This window comes from Brachypodium distachyon, chromosome 4 (assembly GCF_000005505.3).
Source record: "Brachypodium distachyon strain Bd21 chromosome 4, Brachypodium_distachyon_v3.0, whole genome shotgun sequence".
Taxonomy (NCBI): domain Eukaryota; kingdom Viridiplantae; phylum Streptophyta; class Magnoliopsida; order Poales; family Poaceae; genus Brachypodium; species Brachypodium distachyon.
In genome coordinates, this window is record NC_016134.3 from 3461572 (window position 1) to 3482510 (window position 20939).

At 44.3% G+C, this 20939-nt stretch overlaps 2 long non-coding RNA genes across 8 annotated transcripts; both read right to left on the bottom strand.

Moving 5' to 3' along the window:
• Positions 1 to 250: 250 nt before the first annotated feature.
• LOC100844424 lies at positions 251 to 5941 on the bottom strand. 7 transcript variants are annotated; one of them, XR_002966438.1, is made up of 9 exons: positions 5804 to 5941; positions 4984 to 5114; positions 4750 to 4884; positions 4434 to 4657; positions 2982 to 3075; positions 2737 to 2900; positions 2370 to 2626; positions 658 to 868; positions 251 to 493 (listed from the first exon to the last, which is right to left on the bottom strand). It is a non-coding gene; the product is annotated as an uncharacterized LOC100844424 (long non-coding RNA). The 7 variants fall into 7 exon arrangements; XR_001407991.2 differs by having other exon boundaries at positions 251 to 577; XR_732059.3 differs by having other exon boundaries at positions 251 to 580.
• Positions 5942 to 9075: 3134 nt separating this feature from the next.
• LOC112272511 lies at positions 9076 to 11075 on the bottom strand. The gene is made up of 2 exons (XR_002966440.1): positions 10522 to 11075; positions 9076 to 10217 (listed from the first exon to the last, which is right to left on the bottom strand). It is a non-coding gene; the product is annotated as an uncharacterized LOC112272511 (long non-coding RNA).
• Positions 11076 to 20939: the final 9864 nt, after the last annotated feature.

Genomic DNA, 20939 nt, shown 5'->3' on the forward strand with positions numbered 1-20939 from the left:
GCCTGAGCAATGACCCTAGACTTCTGGAGCAAGAGAATGTAGATAAAACTTTTTGATTCACCATATTAAGCATCAGTAATTCTCATCGTTCTTTGCAAAAAAGAAAAGTAATTCTCATTGTTCACAAGGAAAAGTATAGAGATTAACAATCTGTCATGTGCCCTTTCGCAAAAAAAAAAAAAAAAAAACCCTGTCATGTGCCAAGAAATACAAAAAGGACGCCGCCTGAATTAATAACGCTTGAACAAACGAAGCAGAAGACCTGGCGTCACTAGAGGCCCTATTTCTGGCAAACCTGAAGAACGTACGGCCACACAAAATGTACACAACGTAGTGTTTAACAATAACAACATTGAAGGCACTCCAAAATTATATACACTTGGTATCGAATGCAAACAACAACGTAGGCTAAGTATTGGAGGGCCACTTGTAACTTGCTGACAGCACTGATCTGGATTTCAGATGGCTGGATATGCATTTAGCTTTTCCTGCACTGAATGATGTGGACATCAACATGCTTCTGTGCAAAGAGCCTTTTGGATCGCTGCAGCATAAGCTTCAGCAACATCTGAGATTCCTACTGATGCAATAACATGTATGTTTTACATTTAAGTTTACGCGTCCTACTTTGAATAAGCATCAGGCCATTTCATGTACCTGTTGTAAAACTAGTGGAGACCTTTTCAACATCCTCAGAGATGCACTGCGCCTTACATATCTGATGATTTCTGCTTTTGAAATGGGATCTTCAGGCCAATCAATCTTCACATCTTCATCATTATTTGATTTATTAGCAGCATAAATAACTGATTTCCCAAGTAGAGGTCAGAAGCTGAGAAACTGCAAGGCAGCAAATATCTGACAATATCTGCAAGAGGAAAATTTGTCATATGCTGATATTTATAACTTCGAGTTTGAGAGCAAGGACATCTATCAGTGTAATATGAATATATATGAACACCCTCCGAGTGAATGGTCTCTACCCTATCTGTAGCTCGTTTGATGATCTCATTCGGAGGATAGCCCACCCCACTTAAAGCGGCCGTGAACAAATGTGGTAGAAAAAGTTTAAGCCCCTGATCTATCATGTGTGGTCTACCCCCCCCCCCCCCCCCGATCTTCTAACCATGCAAAACTCCCCCCGACCCGACATTCCTTATACCGCTGAAAGCACCCCTTAGGGCCATTTAAAGCTGTTCTGTTACCCGGTTTTGCCGCAAGCAGAGCACCCCGGCAGCAGCTCCACAGACGCGCATGCACGAGCCATCTCCGGGTGGCGGCACGCAACGCATGCCATGTCGGACCACCACTCGCTAAGCAGCTTCACTGGCTGCGCTCACCTTTCACCTCGTACACCTATCTCACTGGATGTCAGCCACGCTGAGCCACCGTGCGCTCTGCATACATCTCGCGGGGCTCTACGGCGGGCCGGGCCGCTATATGTACACCTCGCCGAGCGGCCAGCCACCCGCACTGAGTACAGATAAACGGCAGCGCCGCGCACCACGACATGCCGAGCTGTCCGTCCTCTACGTAGCTCGCCGATGCAAGCCACGCCGGGCAGCCATGGAACGAGACAACGACCTGGCGACCTGCTAGTCGCAGTCCTCTTTCTCTCGCGAATTCTAGGCAACGAGAGGTAAACGTTGGAGTGGAGACTGCGATTAATGAGAGAAGAATACAGCAGGAATAAGAAGCGGAGCAGCGACGACTTTTTGACCAAGACCGACCATCCATGGCCTAATTTGTCATCTCTCCTTGCCACATATGCAAAAACCAGCTTTTAGCATGTCAGGTGGTGTTTTTAACCGGTACATGGAACATCAGGGGGAGTTTTACACGGTTTAGAAGGTCAGGGGGAGATACACACTAAACCTGATAGATCAGGGGTGCAGAAATAGATGTCGAGGAATAAAGCTCAGCAATTTCAAGATGCTCTGCACAAGTAAAACTGAGCTTACTCATGGACAGTGAAGCATAGATTATGGGTAGCTTTAGCATGTCATTGCTGCCTTGTGTGTATGTATTCAGTAGGACTAACATATCAGACACAACATGTTATCTAATCCTATTTATTAATTAATGCTCAAACATGTCAACTAACATTGCTCATATTCTTCATCAGTAGGATTTATGCAGTCTCAAGTGGTTCTGTATGCCTCTCAGGTCAGACAGACCGTGAATTTCTGGCATTCTATTCTGCATTGGGTAAGTGGCTTTGTGCAATCATCTCCATTGCTTTTCTTAGTTTCAGTTCCACATACTAATACGTGAAAATGATTTCATTAATTGCATCACTACTTGACAAAACCAAATAAAAAGTGCTGACATACTAGCTTGACTTTAGAGAGTGAATGAGTTATGCCTACCCTGCAGCCATTTTCGAAGCCTTGCTAACACTTGAGTCACATAACTTCTTCATCTCTGCATCCCCGTCGGTATCAGCTGCTTCAATCTTCTTTCCTTTGTAAGAGTCTGGTCAATTTTCCCCAGTCTTGGAAATAAGACTAAAAATCTGTTGTATTTCTTTGATCTTTCCATCGTAATATGTTTTCTGCTCGGCGACAAGTTTTGTCATTTTCCTATTAAATAGTAATGCATAGTGGCTTGACAATGCTTCCAGCTCCTATAACAAATAAGACAACAGTCAAGAAAGAAAGGGGCAAAGATTTCTAACCAATCAAATGAAAATACTGTTGAAAAATGCACCTCTACAAAGGGGCAAAGATTTCTAACCAGTCAAACAAGACTTCTTCAAACTGCTCCTCTTCTGTCTGCTGCTCACCTTCGTCGGTACCTTTATCAATTTCCATACCAGTCTCTTCAATGATCAGTTCCATTGTCTCCTTTCCAACACGCTCTATCATTTCCATTCCTTCAGCTGTAGATGTCTCCCCTCTCTGTGATTATTGAGGTTTTGGTATCAAAATGGTGCCGACAACTGTGAACAACTAACATTATTACTGGAACCTAGGATTTACCTCTAAAATGGTTGGTGCTATTACAGATGCCTTGCCAGGTAGTATTTCTCCTTGCTGAATGGTTACTGCAAGGCTTGAAGCAGAATTTTCCAACCTGAAAAAGTAATGTTAACTCCAGGGAGAGAAAAGTGCAGGCTTGTTGGTGTCGAAAACATTCTTAGCTGTCCACCACCAAAATAATTTAACTTGATAGACTGATACCACAAAGGTATCCACGCACAAATTTACTGTTTGATAACATAGTAAAAGCTTTTTGTTGAAAATATTTCGAATTGAATGCTATAGAAAGCTAGATACGGACGTGTTATGCATGGGAAGCTGAAATCAAGGTTTAACCTAACAACAGGTAAAGGCATCCGCAATCCGCATATTCATTTAACAACAAGCAACAGAAAGGAAAAGCATGACAGTCAGTTTCCATCCATTCAAATCAAGGAAGTCTATAGCCATAGTGAGTCATCTGTTCGCCATTGCTCAAGGAAAGAAGGAATCGGTTAGACTTGCGCAGGGAAGATGAGAGGTTTGCAGAGAATGAACTCTGAAGAGAAGGCACTGGCCTTCATCGCTTTGTGGGAGAGGATACAGGTTGTTATACTCTCGGACAAGGAGGATCAATTTCAATGGAAGAGAGGCCCTTCCATGGTTTATTCGGCAAGATCTGCCTATCAGTTCCGTTTCATGAGCAGGATTCCACAACCACATCTGCAGATCGTTTGGTCATTGAAAACCGAGGGGAAAATCAAGTTCTTCCTTTCGCTTTTGCTGAGAAATAGATTGTGGACTGCCGATAGGTTGCAAGCGAGACATTGGGATCACAATGATAATTGTATGTGGCAAATTCTACAGTACCTAATACTCCTTTTCATCTAATGGAGTATTAGGCAGGGGTAGTTTAGGCTTTTCACATCTGAAATAAAAGATTAATTATATTATTCCTGGTCGATTCATGTCCCTTCGATTGATAAAAAAACGTTTGTCTCTGTGGCCGAAGCCCCTACGTCGTGCCTCGTGCGCCGTCCGTTCCTCTCCATGGCGGCAGCACGCCGCCTAGCCCCGCGCCGCCCCGTCCACCTGCCCGCCCCCGCTGGTGCTCCTTGTCTGTCCCAAACCGCCGCCTCATTCACCTCGTTCCGCTGTCCCTCATCTCAGCATCTCGCCCGTCTCCACCTGCGCGCCCGCTCCGCCGCCGCTCGTCGCCCCGGTGCCTCCTCTTCATCTTGCCTGAACTGTCTCTTACTCAACTTGCACGCGCCGCTCGATCCTGATCCTCATCGAGAGTGAAGAGCTATCATGTCCTTCTCAGATCGGCCGAACCGCGGCTTCTTCAAGCTCGGCCGTCCGTAGAGTCTCCGTGCTGCTGCAGTCCTCCACGTTGACTCTTTACTGAGGCGCGTGAGAGCTTATTTTGCATTGTTCATACTATCAAGAAAATTGCATGGTGTAGAACAAAACCTTTGTCATGCACCGATCGAAACCATTAGCTAAAGAAATGCCGGGATTGTTTTTATGAAGCCATTGTAGGCTCTCTGAGAAGCACATTGAGGCGGAGACTGACTTGGCGCCTTGCATAAGAGGAGGGCGCGCTGGAAATAGCTCCGGAGATCCCACAGATTCCACCAGGCACGAGAGTGCCAGCCTGAGCGAACAAACTATCTACCACCGTGTCAAAACTTCACCTAGAACAAAAGAAAGGATAACATGTAGGAATTAGGAAGGAAGAATGCAAACAAACCCCAGCGAATTGAACATATATTCATTTAATACCCACCTAGCCACCTGGAAGCCATCTTCTCCCCTATAATCTGACAAACCTGGAGCTTGCACGACCTTCAATACTTGCACTCTTTCCACGACTAAATAGGAACTAGAGAACATAGAGAAAATCGCTTGCACAACCTTCTTTCTGAAAATTACACATAATGAAATTGCTTCAGAAGTTGAGTAACTATAACCTGTTAAACACAAGAAATAAAGAATTTGATTTTGAGACATCTAACCTCACCTGTTGTACTCTGCGGTTTGCCGAGCTTGAAATCCATATCACTTGCAGCTAAACTGAAGTTGGCAATGCTTTGACAAAAATGATGGTCCCCTGAGCAGCTTGAGAGGAGGAGGTGATTTTTTCTTTACTTCCTGCACATTCAAGATCATTGAAGTTGCAAATAACACTGGATTAATTGCTCATGACAACAATGTGCTTCCTACAAGCTCGACTAGTGCTCCTGAAAGTGATATAAAAGTAATCTGATAATTTTGTAAATATCACTAATGTACAAAGACCCATAAAAGTTCATCTGACTATCTGAGCTAGTAGGCACAGCCGAACTGCAAAAACAACCTAGACCGTAGTCACCATCTGAGTTCCTGAATTTACTTTTTGCATTATGTTCAAAATATAATACCCATTTCTGTGTATTGATCCTAAGTTTTGTTATGCTCCTTCATCCTCTAGGTCACCTGATTCATGTGAAATATTTTGAGTGGTGGAAATACTGCTCCCTTGATACTTTTCACTGTTGTTGTTGTTGTTGTTGTTGTTGTTGTCCAGAATTAACAAAAAATATCAAGAGAATTTAGACTTCCAGTAGAATCGGAGGAAATATGTAATAAACGCGTTTAGTACAAATATCAAATTGACTTGTATGGTAAAATTCTAGTTTCAAAATTCAAATTAGTTTTCAAGAGGTGACACTGGAAAAGCTAAACTTTTAACCGAAAGTTTCATCAGTTTAGTGCACATTCTTGTAATCTTGCTGAAGTTTAGCAGCGGGACATGAGCCAAGAAGGAGAGATGCCAGCGGGAGAGCATGGCGCCTGCATACCTGGAGACCCTGCTGGTTGAGGCGCTTCACGGAGACGGTGATGCGGTCCCCTTTGGGATCGCGAGGGCGGAAGGAGCCCTTGTAGATGCCTCCGCCTTCGACCCAGCCAGCGCCGTACTCGCCCTCCTCCAGCGCGCCGCCGCCGCCCTCGCCGCCCTCATGGCCGGGCCCGACGAGCACCACCTCCGCCCTTGGAACTCCGCCGCTTGAACCACCCCAAGCTGGCGTTGGCGGTAGAACGCTCGCACAAGGAAGGGGGCGGCACCAGAGGCGGAGGCGGAGGGAGCTCGAATGAGGTATTGAGGTGGTCTGCGGCGGCCTGCGAACCACCGGGGAACAGCCGAACAGGGGAGAAGGGGCAAATGGGGGAACTGTTTTTCGGGATTATTTTTGCAGTCGTTGGGTTATGTTTTTGTCCCTGCCTGTGATACTCCATGATAAAAGTAGATTACAAACAAGGCAATAATGGAACCGTGATCTTTATTGATGATTGATTGTACAAATATATAGGGATCAAATATGACAGTTCCTGGAGACAAGATTTCTGAAAAGCAACTTCCGGCAGTTTTGGAGGGATCGTGGGATGCCATAGTTAAGAAGTGATTTTCCTTAATTAATATTTGTTAATTTTTCTTAACACTCCTCCTAATCAGGGCTTGACTGCATAGAGTGATCCATCATCTTTGATTAAGTCTCCTCCAAAATCCGGTGGGAAAAATGTGAGGAGTGATGTAGGATATGCTGTTAAAACTCTTTTAAAACCCTGTGGAAAAAATAAGAAGAAAATGATACTGCATATTATGGTTATTGCCTCTGTTAACTCAATATGAATAAGATCCATAGAATATAGAGGACAATAATTATGCCGTGTATACTTTCCCTAAAAATCTGGGTGGGAAAAAACAGAAAGTATGGCATAAATCTTATATTGATATTACCTCGTTAAAAACCTTAATGAGAACATGTAAAGTAAACTCATAGAGGGGATAAGAGTGTAATATGATGCTTTGAACAGGAATAATTCAGGAGGACACTCCTCCTGATTCTTACAAATCACATAGTCGTCGTATGCCAATCCCATGGAATGTTGTAGTTGGTAGAGACTCTGTGAATAGATTAGCTAGATTATCGCATGATTTGACTTGCAAGATGTTTATTTGCCCACTCTTTTAGAGTTCATGGGTATAAAACAATTTAGAGCAATATGCTTAGTGATTGTCTTTGATGAATCCTATTTGCAATTATGCAACACAAGTAACATTATCTGTATAAACAATGGTTAATGATTCAAAAACCAATAACACATGACTGATGTATGTGGTTTATCATTCCACAAAACTACATGCGTTAGCACATAGTTTTGTATTTCAGAATGATTGGTAAGTACAGTATGCCAGAGTCTGTGTGGAAGACGTCAATAGAGTGACTGTTCTACCATGTAGGCACGCGTTGGCATAGGCAACTTGGTGTACCATAATATTTGAGTGAAGGCGCTCGTTTCTTTGTAGTCACAAGCACTATATGGTTTTATCCAAATCCTTCGACTCAAATTTCATCTTTTAGATGATCATGTGCTTCGCAGTGTAGGAGTAATCCCTATGTACGACAAAAACACATGTGTAATCATCATTGTTGGAGCAGTCCTTGTGTATAAGGAACTTACTATGTCGGTTGTACCAAAATGTGCCAACAATAATAAGCCATGCAATGACTTATTGATTTTTACACAATGTATGTTGCATTTGCATTTCGATTCGGATTGAGATTCCACCAAGAACCATACATGTCTGTATCTAGTGATCCACATGGATATGTAGTCACTACATCTATCAACTGCATAGATAGATGATTTTGTATTGCCAATCATATAGTGTATCGGAAAAAGGGATTCCACTCGTGTCTGGAGAATAGGTCTCGGATCTCTGTGGAAAAACCGACCTTATGCTATAAGCCTTGCTTTCTCACCACCTTGTTGTTCTCGTTCCGTTTCTGAAAGAGTCCCGTACGTAGGGAATTCATTTGAAATTGCGAGGCTATTTTTTCTGCTTGGATTGCATCCTTCGATTGTTTCAGTTCAAGCGAGTGGTTTACACTCTGCCATGGCCATGGTCTTTGGATCTGAATTATCAATAAGGTTGTTCGCAATCATACAAGAGAAGTGTTTGTCGACAGTTGTAGGCTTTTGTTATATGATTCTCCAGAATCGATATAGTCGATGGAAATCTAATGCACCCTTGATGACTCTTCATGATTTCCCAATACGTTTGAGTCTGGGTGTTCCGATATCCCAGCCAGTGTGTGCAAAGCTGAAGCTGGGTTGTGGAGGTTTTCCTTCCACTAGATGTATACTTCCCATCAGGTGTTCATCATCAATGCTAGATTGACTTGCATTTACTGATTTAGAGGATCTCTCCTCGTTTTCCTTTGTTGCTTGCGGGGAAGCTAGATCCTGATTAGAGGCCGTACTACTCCCCCTCTTTTCAGGATTAGGGAGTTGAGTGATTTTTATTGGTACCTCCACTCTTTCGGACACATTTCTAGTCGGATTAAGAGACTTCTGCAACACCTTTAAGATCAGTAAATGAGTATGGCAGTTATTTGCAATATGTTGCAAATTTGTGAATTCCGAACGTAGAGTCCAGATTCTTGAGTACGTGGGTATGAGGTGGAACGCGGAGTCCCAATTGATTTCCTGGCATTATATGTGGTACTAGAAGTCTCCCCCTAATGCCTGAAAATAAATCCATCCTTCAATATAGCAATCAACGTACTGGGCTATAAATGGATCCCATGCGAGGGGTTCAAGGTACTTAGTGATCGACGAAGATCTGTACCCCACATAGATCCTTAGTATGTCGGCCCATTGATGTACGTCGCGGTGGTGAGATCGGTACGCTGAAGCGCTTCCGAACTAACTCAGATGGGAAATGCTCGGCGGATTTATTTTTTCTTTCACGTATCGATCGCGGAGGGAAAGTCTCGCAATATGCAGTTAGTTGGTAAACAATGTGTAAAACTATACAACTCCAACGTGAAGTTGGTAAATTGCAATTCATTAACAAAGGTCTTGCAATGAGTTTGATCTACGGGTTGGATATACATGCAGTATAGTCCAAAACAATAGAGAGGGTATTATTTTGCAAATACTTGTTCCTCATCCATCGGATTGACTCCCGTAGATATCTATATACAGAGTTAAATAATTCCTATGGAAATTATTCTCATATATATAATACATACAATCTTATTTATATCAGAGTGCTGATACAATATAAATGTCAACAAATACTTATGTTCTTATTACAACTTCATAAATAGACATACTTAAATTGACCACTAAGGAGATAGAGGAACTATTCAAAGTCTCCATACATGTCGGTTGAGGTGAACTCAACCATCATCTCCTCCGTGCCCACGGGATCCTTTGACTGCGGGAGAGTCACGGCGTTGCTAGGTCCTAGAGGAATGTCTTGCAAACCACTAACTTCATTGTTGCCATTTGGATGGAGGTTGAAGTTGGCTTCAAACCTATTCCCTTGAGGGGCCTTGCGTCCTTGGGATTGCTGATACAGAATAGTCATATGCTTTGGGGTCCTGCACTTGTTAGTAGGATGCGAGTAGCATCCACACTTGTCACAAAGCTTAGTTTTGTCGAACTCGGGCCTTGCAGTGCTTTTCCCATGGTCTGAGTTCCTAGGCTTCCTGTTCCGGTTGCGTTTTCACTTTCCCTTGAAGTTCGATGGCTTACCATTGTAAGCACCATCAAACCTTTGTCTGTTCACGATATTCATATGAACTTCAGGGAGAGGTTGAGAACCAACCGGGCACTAAGAGCCATTCTTAACGAGGAGCTCATCATGCTTTTCTGCCTGAAGGAGGACATGAATAAGGTCTGAATAGACTTGGTAGTTACGAGCTATGTACTGTTGCTGGAGAAGCCTTTCAGATGGGAGCATAGTAGACAAAATCTTTTCTATTTTTTCCGCATCAGTAGGTTACTTCCCACAAAAGCACAGTTTGGAACTTATTTTATGAACCTCATGATTGTACTCTCCGATGGACTTGAAGTCCTGAATGCGGAGATGGGTCCAATCATGGAATGCTTCAAGCAGGACAACTGACTTCTGCTGTACATACCTCGTTTTGAGGGCCTCGAACAAATGAAGTGGGGATTCCTCCTCCAAATACTCAGACTTCACATCTATGTGGATATGGTGCCTTATAATGTACAAGGCAACATATTTCTGCTCATCTCTAAGTGGTACAACTCTAGCCGGAACGGGATCCTTCGGGGTTCTGGATTGCATGCACTATCCCATGGGACGCAAGAGCGATCTTGACGTCCATTGTCCAAGTAGGGTAATTGTGGCCATTGAGTTCGAGTACTTCAAACTCTTTTCCAGCCATCGGTTACCTACACGGATAAACCAGAGATTGTCAATTTGCACATGGTAAACCAATTTACACATGGTAAACCAAAAACCATCATGGTTATGTTGTAATAACGGATACAAAATTAAGGATAAATTCAAGAAATGGGCTTGAAATTATTTGTGTGGACTTCGGATTGTTAAGTTTGACACGTTGTAGATACCCTCCAAATCAAGTTGGAGTCAATCTCTCAGCGCTAGAGAGTCTGGATGGCACCCGACGTGATTAACGGGTACAGCCCTACCATACCCGTACCCGACGACCATACCCGAAACCGCTACCCGTACCTGCGGTCGTTAATGAAATTTTACCAAACCCACCACCCGCCACGGGTACGGGTTGCCCGCGGGTATTTTTACCCGACCCGCCGTCAACAGTAGCTCACAGCAACACGAGCAAATCACGGAAAAAATCCTCCATTCCGGCGATCCTCGAAAACCGCAGTGGCGTGCTGGATCCACGGTGGCGGGGGCAGGGTCGGCCGGATCCCACGGCGTCTTGTCCCGATCCGGCGGCGGTGGGGCCACGGTCGGCCGGATCTCACGCCGTCGGGTCCCGATCCAGCGGTGGCCGGCCGACCTCTTCCACGGCGACGAAGGGGACGGGTGGAGGAGGCGGAGGCGTGGGGACGGGTGGAGGAGGCGCGGGGCGCGCGGCGGACTGGTGGAGGCGGGGCGGGGCTGGCTGGTTGAGGCGGCGCGCGCCGGCGGGCTGGTGGAGGAGGCGGCCCGCGGGAAGGCGGGCTGGCCGGAGGCGGGGCTCGGGGGTTCAGACGGCGGGCTGGTGGAGGGCAGGAGACAGGAGCAGGCGGCGGCTGGAGGACAGGGGAATGGAGTAGGGAAGTGGAATGGGTTAGGTCCAAGGGGCCGAGGTTATATACAATAGATATTGGGTTGGGCTTTTACACGATGGAATGGGCCTTTTGTGCTGGGCTAGGTGCAGGTACACGGGTTCGGATACGTCAATACCATACCCGTACCTGTCAAACCCGTCAGATACAGAATTTAACCATTTACGTACCCGTTGGTATAATTTTTTACCATACCCGTATCTTAAACGGGCAAATACCCGTCGGGTATACGGGTATCGGGTACCCATTGCCATCCATACTAGAGAGAGTATAATCTGATGAAATCAGTAGATACTCGTATTTCTAGTGCCTTATGTACTGCTCGACGGCAGACTGGAGAGCGGAAGCCCGAGGGCTATGAGGGGCACCCGTGCATGGCGTCGCCGGCGGAGTGGCAGGAGGCCACGGGCGTCCTCCACGGCGTTGAAGCCGAAAACGGACGTAGGCGAGGCCAGCGTAGCAGAGGGGCCACTAGCGTCGTTGCTCGCGGCTGTTGGAAATCAGCTCAGATCCTAGCTCTTTGTCTCGCAAGCAACAACAACGATCAGCAACCTGATTGGTTCCGGCGAGACATGCACATACAACAAGCAAAGCTAAACCAGATCGATTAGAAAAACAAACAGCACTACTACTCACGTCAAGCACTCACAGCGATGATTGATTTAGATAGCCAAAGGCTCGTGTCGAGCCTTGCCTTTTTCTATTTCTTATTTTCTCTGGGATTGAGCTTACAGAGCACGTATGCCCATCCTTTTATACACGGCCAGCTACAGACCGAATCAAACAAGTACTACTCTAGCTGAATACGACTAGAAAAACAACTCCTAAACCGACTAGGACTTGAACCGAAAATAAACTCCTATACGGATTTGATCTTAAGCCTACATTCTCCCCCTAAGATCAAAACGTACTTTTACTTGATGACGTCGACGCCGATCTTCTTCCTCATCTTTTGAAATTTCACTCTCCCAAGAGACTTCGTCAATATGTCGGCCAACTGGTCATCTGTACTGATATAATCAACATCAAGCTTGCCTTCTTTCACGCATCCTCGTATGTAATGAAACCGGGTGTCGATATGTTTACTTCTATCATGAAACACCGGATTATTACACAGAAATATAGTGGACTTGTTGTCGATCTTCAACTCAAACTTTTCTGGTTCTCGGTTTAGTAGATCAGCCAGCAATCGCTCTAGCCACACTCCCTGGCATGCTGCGGTAGCTGCTGCAATGTATTCAGCTTCACACGAGAATAGCGCCACAACCTTCTGCTTCTGTGACATCCAGCTCACAATATTTCCACCAAGGAAAAATGCCGTGCCCGAAGTACTTTTACGGTCATCAACGTCGCCGGCCATATCACTGTCACTGTACCCGACTAGTTGTGTCTTCTCCTCTTTCTTCTTTGAGTAAACACACCCATAATTCAGGGTTCCTTTGATGTACCGCAAAATCATCTTCACCGCTGCAAAGTGTTCCGTTGTGGGGTTCTCCATGAATCGACTAACGATCCCAACCGAGTATGCCAAATCTGGCCTTGTATTCACCAAGTATCTCAGACTTCTCACAATACTTCTATATTCCGTACTATCAACAGGATCTGCTTCGCTGTGTTTGCTCAATTTATGCCTTGCTTCCATCGGTGCTGAGGTAGCATTGCAATCTTCCATGCCGCACTTCTCAAGGATTTTCCTCACATAAGCTTCTTGACACAAAGTTATTGAGTCTCCTCACTGACATACTTCTATCCTGAGGTAGTAGCTCAACAAAGCAAGGTCACTCATCTTGAAAAGATCTAGCATCTGCTTCTTGAATCTTGCAATCTCCCTCTCATCTGCACCCGTGATCAACAGATCATCAACATATACTCCAACTAGGAGCCGTTCCTTCCCATCACCTCGTTTGAACATAGCTTGCCGTAGCCCGTACAATGCCTTGTGCAGTCGCAACACCTTATGTTCCGCTCCCCCTTCGACGAAACCTGGAGGTTGTTGTACATATACTACTTCTTGTAGGTCACCGTTCAAGAACGCTGATTTCACATCCATCTGATGCAGCTTCCAGGATTCTTGAGGGGCCAAAGCAATCAGCAACCGTACCGATTCCATCCTTGCGACCGGAGCGAACACTTCCTCAAAATCAACGCCTTGTTGCTGCACATAGCCCTTTGCTACCAAGCGTGCTTTGTGCTTTACCACATTGCCATTCGAGTCTTTCTTCACTTTGAATACCCACTTGAGGCCTATGGGTTTATGCCCTGCAGGGAGATCAACCAAACTCCATGTCTTGTTATCTTGGATTGACCCCATCTCCTCCTCCATAGCCTTGCGCCAACTTTCTTCCTCGCTAGCTTCTTCAAACGAGGTTGGTTCTTCGGTACTTAACAAGCACCTTTCCTTCGCTGTGTGCTTCATCTTGACCGTCTTCGTCTTGCGGATCATCTTCTTTGGAGAAGGGTACAACTCCGATAGAGGTCGAAGTCGTTCGGGCGTCGGGCGTCGAGTCTGTTGGAAATATGCCCTAGAGGCAATAATAAATTTGTTATTATCATATTTCATTGTTCTTGATAAATGTTTATTGCCCATGCTATAATTGTATTGATTGGAAACTCAAATACATGTGTGGATAAATAAACAAATACCGTGTCCCTAATACGCCTCTACTAGATTAGCTCGTTGATTAAAGATGGTTAAGGTTTCCTAACCATAGACATGTGTTGTCATTTAATAACGAGATCATATCATTAGGAGAATGATGTGATGGACAGACCCAAACCTAAACATAGCTTTTGATCGTGTCACTTAAGTTTAAGTTGCTTATGTTTTATTATGTCAAGTATTATTTCTTTAGACCATGAGATCATGCCACTCCCTAGTACCGGAAGAATACTTTGTGGGCATCAACCGTCATCTCGTAACTGGGTGATCATAAAGGTGTTTTTCAGGTATCCCAGAAGGTGCTTGTTGGGTTGTATGGATCAAGACTGGGATTTGTCACTCCTTGTGACGGAGAGATATCTCTGGGCCCTCTCGGTAATATAACATCCTAATGAGCTTGCAAGCATGCGACTAATGTGTTTAGTTGCGGGGGTATTATATTACGGAACGAGTAAAGAGAACTTGCCGGTAACGAGATTAAACTAGGTATGGCGATACCGACGATCAAATCTCGGGCAAGTAATATATCGCGAGACAAAGAGAATTGGATACTGGATTAATTGAATCCTCGACATAGTGGTTCAACCGATGAGATCTTCGTGGAATATGTGGGAACTATTATGGACATCCAGGTCCCGCTATTGGTTATTGATATTTGATCATGTCCACATGTTCTCGAACCCGTAGGGTCACACACTTAACGTTTCATGTTGCTTGGGTTAGATGAGATAAATGATGATGATATCGAATTATGATTCGGAGTCTTGGATGGGATCCTAGACGCAACGAGGAGCTCCGGAATGTTCCGGAGATAAAGATTTATATATGGAAAGTTGTTTTCAGGGTTCTGGAAAGTTTGGAATATTTCCCGGTTTTGACCGGGAAGCTTCTAGAAGGTTCCGGAGGGATCCGGAGGGTTCCACCTTGAGGCCCACCTATCCCTGGGCTAAATGGGCCTGTGAGGGAGCACCCTGGCCTTAATGGGCCGAGGGGCTAGCCCATAGGGCCCATGCGGCCAGGAGGAGAGTCCTGGCCGCGGGAGAGTCCTGGCCGCATGAGAGTCCTGGCCGCCGGAGAGTCCTGGCCACGGGATAGTCCTGGCCGGCCACGCCTCCTCTACCCCTATATAAATAGAAGGGGGGGCAAGGGAGAGAGACACCCCAAGCTTTCAGTTGGATCTCTCTCCCCTGAGCCCTCCTCTCCTCCTCTTCTCACGCGCACGGCGTAGCCCTGCCCGTGAGAATATTCACCATAGTCACCACGCCGTCGTGCTGCCGGGATCTCGTCTACCTCTCCCTCTCGCTTGCTGGATCGAGGAAGGAGGAGACAACGTGAAGCTGAACGTGTGGATACCAAGGAGGTGCTGTCCGTTCGGCACTGAGATTGATCTCATTGAAAGTTCCACTACACCAACAACGATCTCGTGATCGTAACGCTTAGCGGTCTACGAGGGTATGGTGTTCATGATCCCTCTCGTTACATACATCTAGTATATATATTCTTGGGTTTTCTTCCGCACTTCTCGTAGGAAATTTTTTTGTTTCCTATGCAACGAACCTAACAGTGGTATCAGAGCTAGATCTATGCGTAGATGTTTTGTACGAGTAGAACACAATTTAGTTGTGGGCGTTGATGTTCATATTGCTACCTCCTTTGTGCACTATCGGATTTTGCGGGATAGTGGGATGAAGCGGCTCGGACCAACCTTACTTGTCTTCGTACAAGAGACCGGTTCCGCAATTAACATGCAACTTGTATTGCATAAGGCGGCTGGCGGGTGTCTGTCTCTCCCACTATAGTTTAAATCTGATTTGCAATGGGAGGCCTATATGGTTAATAAGCAATTTGTATATCACCGTTGTGGCTTTTGCGTAAGTAAGAACGGTTCTTTTAGTGCAGCCCCTAAAGCCACGTAAAACATGCAACAACAAAGTAGAAGCGTCTAACTTGTTTTTGCAGGGGCATGTGATGTGGTATGGCCAAGATATGATATAATATATTTGATGTATGAGATGATCATGTTTTGTAATATTTCACGACTTGCATGTCGATGAGTTTGGCAACCGACAGGAGCCGTATGGTTGTCTCATTAATTATTGTATGACCTTCGTGTCAATGATTTAATCGCCATGTAATTGCTTTACTTTATCGCTAGTAGTAGCAATAGTCGTAGTAGCAATAGTTGGTGGAGGCAACTATACATGACGCCCGAGGACCTAGGCGCCATGCTGGTGATGATGGAGATCATGCCCGTGCTTTGGAGATGGAGATCAAAGGCACACGAAGAGAATGCCATATCATGTCACATTATTTATGCATGTGATGTTTATCCCTTTTATGCATCTTATTTTGCTTAGTTGACGGTAGCATTATAAGATGATCCCTCATTGTTAATATCAAGATAATAATGTGTTCTCCCTTAGTATGCACCGTTGCAAAAGTTCGTCGTTTTGAAGCACCACGTGATGATCGGGTGTTATAAACTCTACGTTCGCATACAACGGGTGTAAGTCAGTTTTACACATGCAGGAATACTTTGGTTAACTTGACGAGCCTAGCATGTACAGACATGGCCTCGGAACACAAGGAACCGAAAGGTTAAACATGAGTCATATGAATGATGTGATCAACATGCTGATGTTTACCATTGAAGCTACTCCATCTCACGTGATGATCGGACTTGGTGTAGTGGATTTGGATCATGTGTCACTAAACAACCCGAGGGATGTTGATTTTAGTGGGAGTTCATTAGTAATTTGATTAGCTTGAACTTATTATCATGAACTTAGTCTAATTGCCTTTGCAAATATGCTGTAGATCAATGGCTCGTACTACGTTCAATATGAATACTCTCCTAGAGAAAGATAAACTGAAGTCCAATGGAAGCAACTTTACGGACTGGTTCCGGAATGTGAGGATTATCCTCGAAGCTGCCAAAAAGGCTTATGTTTTTGATGCAACGCTTGGTGCAGAACCCGCAGCAACTGAGTCTGCTGACGTTAGGAACGTTTGGCTGACTCAATCTGAAGACCACAATGTAGTTAGGTGCGGCCTCTTGCTTGGTATGGAACCTGAGCTCCAAAAGCGTTTTGAGCACCACTCGGCATATGCTATGATTGGGGAACTGAATACTTTATTTCAGACCCAAGCCCGTGCGGAGAGGTATGATGCCTCCGAAAGGTTCTTTAACTGCAAGAGGGAGGAGAACAGCTCCGTTAGCGAGCACGTGCTCAGAATGTCTGGGTACGCCGACCGCCTGAGACAACTGGGAATTGAGATTCCTAATGAATTAGGCATTGACCGGGTTGTTCAGTCACTACCACCTAGCTATAAAAGTTTTGTGATGAACTACAATATGCAAGGGATGGATAGGACACTTCCTCAGCTCCTCGCGATGTTAAAAACCGCGGAGGTGGAAATCAAAAAGGAGCATCAAGTGTTGATGGTCAATAAGACCACCAGTTTCAAGAAGGCAAAGGGTAAGAAGGGAAATTTCAAGAAGGGTGGCAAAACTGTTGCCACTCCCGCGAAGAAGCCCAAATCTGGACCTAAGCCGGATACTGAGTGCTTCTACTGCAAGGGGACTGGTCACTGGAAGCGTAACTGCCCCAAGTACTTGGCAGATAAGAAGGCTGGCAACGTCAAAGGTATATTTGATATACATGTTATTGATGTGTACCTTACTAGTACTCGTAGTAGCACCTGGGTATTTGATACTGGTTCAGTTGCTCACATTTGTAACTCGAAACAGGAGCTACAGAATAAACGAAGACTAGCAAGAGATGAGGTGACTATGCGCGTCGGGAATGGATCAAAAGTTGATGTGATCGCCGTCGGCACGCTCCCTCTACATTTATCTTCGGGATTAGTTTTAAACCTTAGTAATTGTTATTTGGTGCCTGCGTTGAGCATGAACATTATATCAGAATCTTGTTTAATGCAAGACGGTTATTCATTTAAATCAGAGAATAATGGTTGTTCGATTTATATGAGTAATATCTTTTATGGTCATGCACCACTTGTGAATGATTTATTTCTATTAAGTCTCGATAGTAGTGACACACATATTCATAATGTTAATGCCAAAAGGTGCAAAGTGGATAATGATAGTTCAACATATTTGTGGCACTGCCGTCTAGGTCATATTGGTATAAAACGCATGAAGAAACTCCATTCTGATGGACTACTTGAATCACTTGATTTTGAATCATTTGAGACATGTGAACCATGCCTCATGGGTAAGATGACTAGAACCCCGTTTTCAGGCATAATGGAACGGGCCAGTGACTTGTTGGAGATCATACATACTGATGTGTGCGGACCAATGAGTGTTACAACGTGCGGTGGATATCGTTACTTCCTAACCTTCACAGATGACTTGAGTAGATATGGGTATATTTACTTAATGAAAAACAAGTCTGAGACATTTGAAAAATTCAAGGAATTTCAGAATGAAGTGGAGAATCATCGTAACAAGAAAATTAAATTTCTACGATCGGATCGTGGAGGTGAATATTTGAGTTACGAGTTTGGCACGCATTTAAGACAATGTGGAATTGTTTCACAACTTACGCCGCCTGGAACACCACAACGCAATGGTGTGTCCGAACGTCGTAATCATACTTTATTGGATATGGTACGGTCTATGATGTCTCTTACTGATTTGCCACTGTCGTTTTGGGGTTATGCATTAGAGACAGCCGCATTCACTTTAAATAGGGCACCATCTAAATCCGTTGAAACGACACCGTATGAATTATGGTTTGGCAAGAAACCTAAGCTGTCCTTTCTTAAAGTTTGGGGATGCGAAGCTTATGTAAAAAGGCTACAACCTGATAAGCTCGAACCCAAGTCGGAAAAATGCGTCTTCATAGGATACCCTAAAGAAACAATTGGGTACACCTTCTATCACAGATCCGAAGGAAAAGTGTTTGTCGCTAAGAACGGGTCCTTTCTAGAGAAGGAGTTTCTCTCGAAAGAAGTGAGTGGGAGGAAGGTAGAGCTCGATGAGGTTATTGAACCTTCTCTCGAATTTGAGTGTAGCGCAGCACCAGAAACTGTTCCCATGCATCCTGCATCAGCTAGAGAGGAAGCTAATGATAATGATCATGAAGTTTTGAATGAGACAACTACTGAACTTCGCAGGTCGACGAGAACACGTAATACTCCTGAGTGGTACAATGTTCGTGTCATGAATGTCATGTTGTTGGACAACGATGAACCTGCGAATTATGAGGAAGCGATAATGAGCCCAGACTCCAAAAAATGGTTAGAAGCCATGAAATCCGAAATGGGATCCATGTATGAAAACCAAGTATGGACTTTGGTAGACTTACCGAATGACCGAAAGGCCGTTGAGAACAAATGGATTTTCAAGAAGAAAACAGATGCTGATGGAAATGTTACCGTCTATAAAGCTCGACTTGTCGCAAAAGGTTTTCGACAAATTCAAGGAGTTGACTACGATGAGACTTTCTCACCCGTAGCGATGCTAAAGTCTGTTCGGATTATGTTAGCAATTGCTGCATTTTTCGATTACGAAATCTGGCAGATGGATGTCAAAACCGCGTTCCTTAATGGTCACATTGAGGAAGAGTTATACATGGTTCAGCCCAAAGGTTTTGTCAATCATAAGGATGCTAATAAGGTATGCAAACTTCAGCGTTCCATTTATGGGCTGAAGCAAGCATCTCGGAGTTGGAATCTCCGTTTTGATAAGGTGATCAAAGGGTTTGGATTTGTCCAAACTCACGGGAAAGCTTGTATTTACAAGAAAGTGAGTGGGAGCTCTGTAGCATTTCTAATACTGTATGTGGATGACATATTGCTGATTGGGAATGATATAGAACTTCTTAAAAGTGTTAAAGGCTATTTGAATAAAAGTTTTTCAATGAAAGACCTTGGTGAAGCAGCTTACATATTAGGCATCAAGATTTATAGAGATAGATCAAGACGCCTGATAGGACTTACACAAAGTACATACCTTGACAAAGTTTTGAAAAGGTTCAAAATGGATCAAGCAAAGAAAGGGTTCTTGCCCATGTTGCAAGGTAAGATATTGAGTAAGACTCAGTGTCCAGCTTCGGCAGAAGATAGAGAAAAGATGAATAGTATCCCCTATGCCTCAGCCATAGGCTCTATTATGTATGCCAAGCTGTGTACTAGACCAGACGTGTGTCATGCTGTTAGTTTGACTAGCAGGTACCAAAGTGATCCAGGAGTGGAACACTGGACAGCAGTTAAGAATATCCTTAAGTACCTAAAAAGGACTAAAGAAATGTTTCTCGTTTATGGAGGTGACGAACAGCTCGTCGTAAAGGGTTACGTCGATGCTAGTTTTGACACTGATCCGGATGACTCTAAGTCTCAATCCGGATACGTATTTATTTTGAATGGTGGTGCAGTTAGCTGGAGCAGTTCCAAGCAGAGCGTTGTGGCAGCATCAACAACTGAAGCGGAATATGTGGTTGCTTCAGAAGCGGCACAGGAAGGAGTTTGGATGAAGGAGTTCATATCTGAACTTGGTGTGGTTCCGAGTGCGTTGGATCCCATGGACATCTATTGTGACAACACTGGTGCCATAGCCAACGCCAAGGAGCCGAGGTCTCACAAGAATTCCAAGCATATTAAACGCCGGTTTCACACTATTCGTGAATATGTCAAGGATGGTGACATAAAGATTTGCAAAGTACATACGGATCTGAATGTCGCAGACCCGTTGACTAAACCTCTTCCACGAGCAAAACATGATCAACACCAAGACTCCATGGGTGTTAGATTTATTACAATGTAAACTAGATTATTGACTCTAGTGCAAGTGGGAGACTGTTGGAAATATGCCCTAGAGGCAATAATAAATTTGTTATTATCATATTTCATTGTTCTTGATAAATGTTTATTGCCCATGCTATAATTGTATTGATTGGAAACTCAAATACATGTGTGGATAAATAAACAAATACCGTGTCCCTAATACGCCTCTACTAGATTAGCTCGTTGATTAAAGATGGTTAAGGTTTCCTAACCATAGACATGTGTTGTCATTTAATAACGAGATCATATCATTAGGAGAATGATGTGATGGACAGACCCAAACCTAAACATAGCTTTTGATCGTGTCACTTAAGTTTAAGTTGCTTATGTTTTATTATGTCAAGTATTATTTCTTTAGACCATGAGATCATGCCACTCCCTAG